The 8,612-nt window shown below is 32.8% G+C and overlaps 1 long non-coding RNA gene across 1 annotated transcript; it reads right to left on the bottom strand.

Annotated features, from left to right (window-relative positions):
- Positions 1–329: 329 nt before the first annotated feature.
- On the bottom strand, positions 330–8,046 carry LOC137396512 (uncharacterized). The gene is made up of 3 exons (XR_010978564.1): positions 7,988–8,046; positions 3,808–3,921; positions 330–467 (listed from the first exon to the last, which is right to left on the bottom strand). It is a non-coding gene; the product is annotated as an uncharacterized lncRNA (long non-coding RNA).
- Positions 8,047–8,612: the final 566 nt, after the last annotated feature.

Here is an 8,612-nt window from a genome sequence, read left to right on the forward strand (position 1 = left end):
TTTTCCATGGTCTGTTCGCTGTTTGCTGGGTATTTGTAACGAATGCGCAAAGCTTCAAGTTTTTGACGACGATTATGCTAAAATTTTGCTTATGGAAAGGTTGATGCAACTCTGAAATCTTTGATAGCCCTCACAACTAGTCCGAACAAGTCAATAACTTACTTTGATACAGGGAATTCGCTCACAAAAAGACTTTGGTATGCATAAGATGTCAGTTGTGTTGAAATGTATAAAGCTATACTTCTTATAATGTTAGTTAGTTTCACTTTATGTAAAAACTCGGAAGTTACAGGAAAGAATAGCAGCAGGATTTAGCTACTTACTGTTCAGTAAATTGGCAGCAGTAGAAGTTTCCAGAACATCAATTAACCATTTTCTTTGGTCAGACTTCTCAGCAGTAAACTCTCCATCATTTTTATGTGGTCCAGTTTGCTTTTCATCATTTCTCTTGTATAGTTGGAACGCTTCTACAAATTGATTCACAGGTTTATATGTTTAGCAATATATTACAAAGCTTTGAAAATAGAAATTTGTTATATAGAGCATCCTACGATTTCTTTGATGCAATAAGAAATAATTCTTGTCATAATTAAACAACTGTAAGGTAGCTAATAATTATAACGCAGCATTTTTGCATTTTGATAGAAGTCTTCTCTGCTACATATAGAGTACAACTCTGTCAGATCAGTGTAGGAGAGTTATAAACAAAATTTAATAAGTATGCAAAAGCCATAATAATGGCAACAGGTAGTCAAGAAAATCAAACCATTTATTTGATTGACAAACTGTGACCTTTTTTACGGTTCTTGAGTGACATAATTTGGCAAATATCTGGTTGGAAATAGAATTATCTATATATATATTTGTCATAGTATGTCGTACGTCTGTTGTCTGTTTGCTTAGATGTAATAAACTTGCAATAAAGAGTTCGCACAGCAAAAGATTTTTACCGAACCCTCTTGTTTGCAAGTCCGGCATCATACCTATTAGGCCACAAAGATTGCTTTGTTAGCGAGATGATATATGTTCCTATATGGGAACAATTTCCCAGTGGCTTTGCTTACTATGCTGGGTCATAGCATAACACCCCGAGAAGCTGACTTAAATTTTCAATTGGCATTGTGCTAGGGTAATAGCAAGTGACAGGCAACTCTGATTACTTATCATTGTTTATAAGCTGGTTTTCAATATCCAAGCAATGCCGGAAAGCACAGCTAGTTACTGATAAATCATTTAAAAATTATTTTAGCAATAACGTCATCAGTAATCAGAAGCAAAAGAAGACAGGCTTAAATTACCAAAAAGAGCTTGTTAATCCACTTTTTTTGCTAACAGGTACTCTAGAGGAGATTCGGGCAGTATTGTTAGGAGTAAGAGAAACTTTCACAATCAATGTTAGGATAAATAAATGATGTTTTGAAGCATTACTTCAAATGGTTCAATGGTTCTCTTCTTATTATTCAATGTGAGACAACTCCCCACAGCAGAGATTCACTTTGAAGAAGGATTTGCTGTGTTAGTTAAAATTAAAGTCGGTCTAGGAATGTCTGCAGATTAGTCATAACCTGATAAAATCTATCTTTAGACAAAAATGGTTGCTGGAATCATTTGCTCTTTGAACCCAAGACATTCTTTGGTCATCGACTAAACTGTACAGGAAATTGGCTTGAAATTAGCTTGAAATTCGCTGGTGGGAATGCAGCTTGAGAATGCACATCGGCTTAAATAATATTTCAAGCAGCATAGTTTAATCGTAGCTTTAGAACTGAGCTCAAGTGCTGCTCACATCAGCAGCATTGTTGGGTGCTAATAAAACTATGTTATCATCAACTTGGTTTCAAGCTGGACAATAAAACAATACAACATTTCAATAAAACTATAAAAAATGTTAGATTTACAAACCATGTATACTAACAGGTATGATGAGTTTTTGCTATAAAATATTCAACTGTGTTTTTATAGCGCTATTAATTCACACTATCAAAAATGCAAAAGAGTTTAAAAATTTATCAATAAGATTTCTAAAGATGGAAACAAGTTTGTCCTGCAATGCTTTACTCCCCTTAATAGGCAAGGTTTAAGGTAAACTTCGTTTCCTCGTAATCACTCAGCATACAGTTAATTATTGATAAGCCAGTCTAGCTTACCTCAATGCTTGTTTAGTGGTCGAAGAGTATTTTTAAACAATTCCTAGCATACTAGTTGGGTTGGCTTAAAACCAACAGTGCCTGTCACTAAGACAAAAACCTCAGAGTGATTAATAACCTTGGCCGAATAGCATTTCTTTGTAAGTGGAACAACCCGGCGTCTAGCAGAATTTCTAATAAGCTCACCTATGCAAATATTAGATGCTAAAGTTTTTTAGTACTTCTACTTTATAGTAGCACTTTTTAAAGTTGTATTCTTGCGAGTAGTCGACCTCTTTGCATGGTCTGTTGAGATACCTGATAACGATGTAAGACAACATATAAAATCAGTAGGTACGTAGGTGGTTCGAATTACAGAAGGACTACTGGTGGCTTTAGGCTTCCAATCACAATTGCTCTCGTGCCAAATCAAAGGATTGGATGCTGGTGATATATTTAGCACCAAGCAGTGCAATTTGCAGTGAGTACTCCTAAATGAGAAAGCAGAAAGAAGATGTTTCATAAAATAGTTCAATAGTTTTTCATTGAAGCTCCTTTCTCCCAGAGCTATTGAAAGTTTAACTAAAGAATAGATCTTTGTGTGAAAATAAATATGGCAAAATATGTAATAGCTAGATTTTAAAACAATTTTTATTAATCACTTCTTGTTGGAAAATACACTCGTAAGCATCTGTTTTGCAATTTAAGTATGCCAGACAATTTTTTCGCATGAGTTATTCGACTACCAACATAATGACACTTTTTCATGTTTGAAATCTGTAACTGCTCAACTAGAAAAAGCTTTTTTTGTATTTCCTTTCATTCTGGGTTAATTCAACAATCAGATATACCAAAAATTATACTGTACATTTGCTATACACTAAAATCATCCACTAAATAAGATGTCCCAAATCAGGCAAAATTCTAGCAATTCAAAAATAGGTTGATGCCAGTTAAACCAGTTTTTTCAGATTCTAGCCTTTTATTCAAGTATTGTAGGAGTGGTGAAGTTTCATCTCTCTTAAAATACTTGAAATAGGCCGTAAACTCAGCTTGAGAATTCAGATCTTTTTAACTAATATTTCAAGCAGCATTATGTAACTGTTGCTCCAGAAATGAGCTCAAGTTGCTCACATCAGCAGCATTGTTTGGCGCTTCTCAAACTGTGTTACCATCAACTTGGTTTCAAACTGGACAATAAAACAATCAAAAATATTTTCCAACATTGTAAGAAAACCGTAAATTTTCAAACTAGGTATACTAAAAGCTATGGTGTGTTTTTACTGTAGAGTATTCAATGGTTTTTTTAGAGCTTTGTAAGCTCACAGTGTCAAAAATGCAAAATTAAAAAACGTTTGATAATAAGATTTCTAAAGATAGAAACAAGTTTGCGCTATAATACTGTACTTCCCTTATTAGGCAAGGTTTGAGGTAAACTTCTGTTCCTCTTGAGCACTTAGTATACAGTTAAATATTGATAAGTCAGTCTGGCTTAACTAAATGCAAATTTAGTGGTTGGTGAGTATTTTTAAACAATTCTCAGCACACTAGTTTGGTTAGCGTAAAACTAACAGTACCTGTAACTATTACAAAAACCTCAGAGTGATTAATAACCCAGGCCAATAGCATTTCTTTGTATGTGGAACAATACGGCGTCTAGCAGAATTTCTAATAAACTCACCTATGCGAATATTAGATGCTAAAGCTTTTTAGTACTTCTACTTCATAGTAACACTAGTTAAAGTAGTATGTCTTGCGATTCGTCGACTTCTCTTTTCATGGGCTGTTGAGGTACCTGATAACAAAGTAAGACAACAACATAAAATCAGTAAGTAGGTGGTTCAAATTACAGAAGGATCATTGGTGGCTTTAGGCTTCCAGTCACAATTGCTCTCGTGCCAAATCTAATGAGCAGATGCTGATGATATATTTAGCACCAAGCAGTACAATTTGCAGTGGTGACCCCTAAATGAGAAATAAAAACAAGTCTTTTCATAAAATAGTTCAATAGTTGTTGAATAAAGTCCCATTTTTTCCCAAAGCTATTGCAACTCTAACTAGAGCAAGTTTTTGTGTGAACAAAAATATGGCAAGAACTCTATAATAGCTAATTTGCCTACTACTTGAGAGGCTCTCTTTTCTTTCACTGATAAGGAACAAAATGATGGAGTCTATTCATGGTCTATTCTATTAAATTTGAATGGACTACGAGGTGATAAGCAAACACTAAATAATGCTTAGGTTGAGATGAGTCGCTATACAGACAAAAGAATGAACCAAAAAACTTGATCAGTGGCTAGGTAATGTTGACTGTTTTTCTATTTTTACATGCACTGGGTGAATGCCCATTTGTATCCGCTACACACCCTTTTGTGATTTATAACAGCTGACAAACAGTAGCAAGTATGGTAGTTACCATGATTAAGTTTCTTTGCCCAATGAATATGAGTAACATAGGCTAGTCTAAATCTTTACTTTAAAAAGAACAGTGTTCCTTTTCTGTACAATTCAATATTAGGCTTGCCCCTAATTAGAATAATTGTCACCCGTTATAATGATTGAGTAGCATGATCTCTCATTTAATGTTGATCTTCAAGCATGTTAGATTATTACTATTATCTACTATGCCATGTGACATAGTATATAGTATAACTTTAGGTTTTTATTCTTAGATTTTGCTCATTATAATTAGACACACAAACGACAGACAAAAAACAATCACTAAAATTCATTTATACAAATTTCTAGTCAATTCCGCTTTAGTGAAAAACTGATACTTGTAAAACAGTTATCATTTGCTTACACAATGCAGGAAGAGTTTGTGACAGTAAAAAAGTGAAGAGTTTAATCTCCTTAGCTTTTGACTCACCATCAGGAATGAATAATGACAAACATACAAAAGAAGATTTTAGCTTTTCTGTTTTTGCTTCACCAAAAGTGTGACCAGCCTGTCTTTTATCAGCTCACCTAGTATTAAAAATAAATTTAAGCAAATATTTTATGGAACTTTATCAGAAAATCTTCTTCTTTTCTATAGTGTGAGATTGTTTTTATGCAATCCAACAGCAAATATGGTTAAAGGTTAGCTCAAATTAAAATGCTCAGAAGAAAAGTAAATTCAACATGATGTAACTAGTTGCGTGGTTGTCTCTTTCTTAATTCATATTGATTATTGAGTTTAAGTTGCAATAGTTTGGTATCTTTCTTTTGTCCGCCTCTTTGCTATTATAAGCAACACAATCACATTTTTTCATTAGTATGGTTTTTTAAAAATCTTGGCATTCAGATCACATCAAACATTACATACATTTGCAAATGATTATAAATAACAATACTTTTTGATAAAATCTAGTAACATTTTGCTTAAGTCGACATTGTCTCTTTCTACATGTAAGTATGTATACAGTTACTTCCCGTTTTATTTGTAAGACATTTGTCTTTAATTTTTTATACCGTGAACTAGTTGGAAAATATTTCATTCAATTAGAAAGGAACATGCCAGTGGTTTGCTTAGAAAATTGAAAGTAACAAAAACACATTTCAATTTGATGATCTCTAAAGTTACTAAATGTTAACTGACAGCACAAATTTTATAGCATTAACAGCAACAGATGACTTTATAGGTTGAAGTTTGAATAATATTTTTGCGTAATTATGATCAACTACCAACCTTTATCAACCATTTCAAGATGTACAATTGACAGAAAGAGTTGCGACCATTGCAAAATATTGCCTGAAAGCAGCTGCCATGCCATATAATTGCATATATAGAGTCACTAATTTTTGTTTACCTAAGTTATTTAAAACTTTCTAGTCAGAATCTTTATTCATAACAGCATAACAAACTTTGATAGCCTTTTACAGTTTTTCAATACATTCTTACAACCAAACTTTCAACATTTTTATTTAAGTGGAAAGGAAGTTTTTTTGTATCGCACACCACAACATGTTTGCACAAATTGATTGATGTGACTACAGTCTGTAATCACAGCTCACAATTGTATACAGTATAATGACGAGTGACCATAACAATATATAGAAGAAACCAAATGAAGAAAAGGAATAAAAATTGAGATCAACAGAAGTTATTTTGTCTCCTTTTAACACAATGGTTAGTTGTTGATTTTGACATAATTCGTAAATATGTATTTGGTTGAAAAATGTCTTATGTCACAGCTTGTTGCTTGCGCGATAAATTTTTTTTCACACTTGATTTTGACCTTTTAATGTCAATATCATTAATATTGCTGAATACAAATTATCATTACAATCCTGCTTTAAAAAGATATGATCTTAAAATTGTGTCAGCACAGCTTTCAAACCTACAGTATTATAGATGCTTTCAAAACTAAAAATTCCATTTTGTGAACCGAACTAAGGTAAACATATGATTGTGTTTTTTGTTCAGTCCTATATTTGCTAAATTGAATGATTTATGATAGAAACAAGGAAAAGATTTTAAGCACTCTTATTAAAATAAGTTTTAACAATGTAGTGAGAGCCGTTAGTATTGAGATGCCAAAATCTACTTTTGTTTTTAGTTTGGTCAGCAACTTTATTGCTCTCTGAAAATTTCATTCAAGTTTGTACAAGAAATCATACGATATTAATCACTAAGTATGCACTAATCTGTTCATTTCAATCATAAACTTACTCATTCATCATAATCTTTATAGGAACCTTTTAACCTTTTTTAAAAAATGTTTTCGGTGATAGTATTACCGTCTATATATATATAAATCTCATTTCATTTATGTGTCCATTTATAGCAATAGATTTTTAGGAATGACAGATTTGCTTTACAGTGTATTTAAACTTGGCACCGCCAGTTCTTTAGAAAAATGAGCTAGCTGATTAAGCCACACAGCTTACTTATGATACAATAGAATAATTGTATGCATACTTATTACATAAGTAAAATATGCATAAAGACACTGTGTTACGTGTAATATTACATGAGCTGGCTTCATGGCTCTGCTGCCTCACAGCTCTTATTAGATTAAATTCAGCAATATAAGTAGGCTTAAAATACTAACTTACGTTCTTCAAATTAACCAGCTTGCTAATTTTGTCATTTGCTAACTGGTTAACTTAACCAGTGAGAACTACATTTATCAAAAAACATATACATATATATATATATATATATATATATATATATATATATATATATATATATATATATATATATATATATATATATATATATATATATATATATATATATGTCCTAGCAAACCAACCAGATATAGTGGTGGTAGACAAGGAGAACAAGAGGGCTACTATAATAAATATAGCAGTACCCAATGACTACAATTTAGCCAGCAAAGAAAACGAAAAGGTAGAGAAATATCTCCCTCTTGGAAAAGAAATTGAAAAATGCTGGAATGTAAGAACAACTGTAATCCCAGTAGTCATTGGGGCACTGGGCGCAATAACACCGGCGCATAAAATGTGGCTTGCCCAAACAACAATCAACTCAGGTGAGTTGCAGAAAAGTGCGCTATTGGGAACAGCTAAGATCTTGAGGCGAGTGCTCAAACTCCCAGGTCTCTGGTAGGAGACCCGAGTTAGAGCAGAATTTACCACCCATACGGGGTATCCGGGGTGAGGAAACATTTATATATATATATATACATATATATATACATAAAAATATGTACATAAACATGTATATCATATACACCTATAAAAACGGCAACTGTTTATATGCTGTTTTTCATTACCTGTGCAATGCCGAACAGTCAGTTAGTATTATTATATAACACATTTTAATAGTTTTTTAAGGAGATAGTCAGTAACTTTTTAATTTGATATGAAATATTACTTGCTACTTTGAAAACATGATGAAAGAGACTTACATTTTAATGTAGAATTAATATGGACATCCAAGCACGTTCCTTGCATAACGACGTAACGCTCACTCTAAGCTCTGATTAGCAAGAAACCTTTGCGTCTGCAGCAAACCAGTTAGAAAGAGCGAACTTTATTTATAAGCCAATGAAATCTAGCGTGTTCATGAAAAACCAATCATCTTCCCTTTATTTATTAAAATACCAGATATGATTGATTGCATAGAGCGCTTCATCATAGAGTTAGTAAAGTGTATAGTGTGATGCTTACGTGCAGCTGATGATGCTGTGACTATTCCAATCTGAAGTTAAACCGGGTGTAGCAAACCGGAGTTTCTTGGTATAAATATTGACAGCTTCATTTTGCCCAATTTTTATAAACTGAAACCTTTAACTTTTACACCAAACCACTAAATAACTAACAAAGCTTACTACAGCCTAGACTATTAGCTCCTCACAAAGCCAATTCGCTAATATCCTCTCTAATTGTACTGTTACAAGTTTTTATATTCATTCGTTTTAAAGGTTGACTTGTAACAAAATTCCCACAACAGTTATTTGGTATCAACAGATTCACCATGTTTTACTCTGCTGTGTTGTAGGTGCAAAATATGTGAAAATGTGATGACAAGCT

This window comes from Watersipora subatra, chromosome 5, assembly GCF_963576615.1.
Source record: "Watersipora subatra chromosome 5, tzWatSuba1.1, whole genome shotgun sequence".
Taxonomy (NCBI): domain Eukaryota; kingdom Metazoa; phylum Bryozoa; class Gymnolaemata; order Cheilostomatida; family Watersiporidae; genus Watersipora; species Watersipora subatra.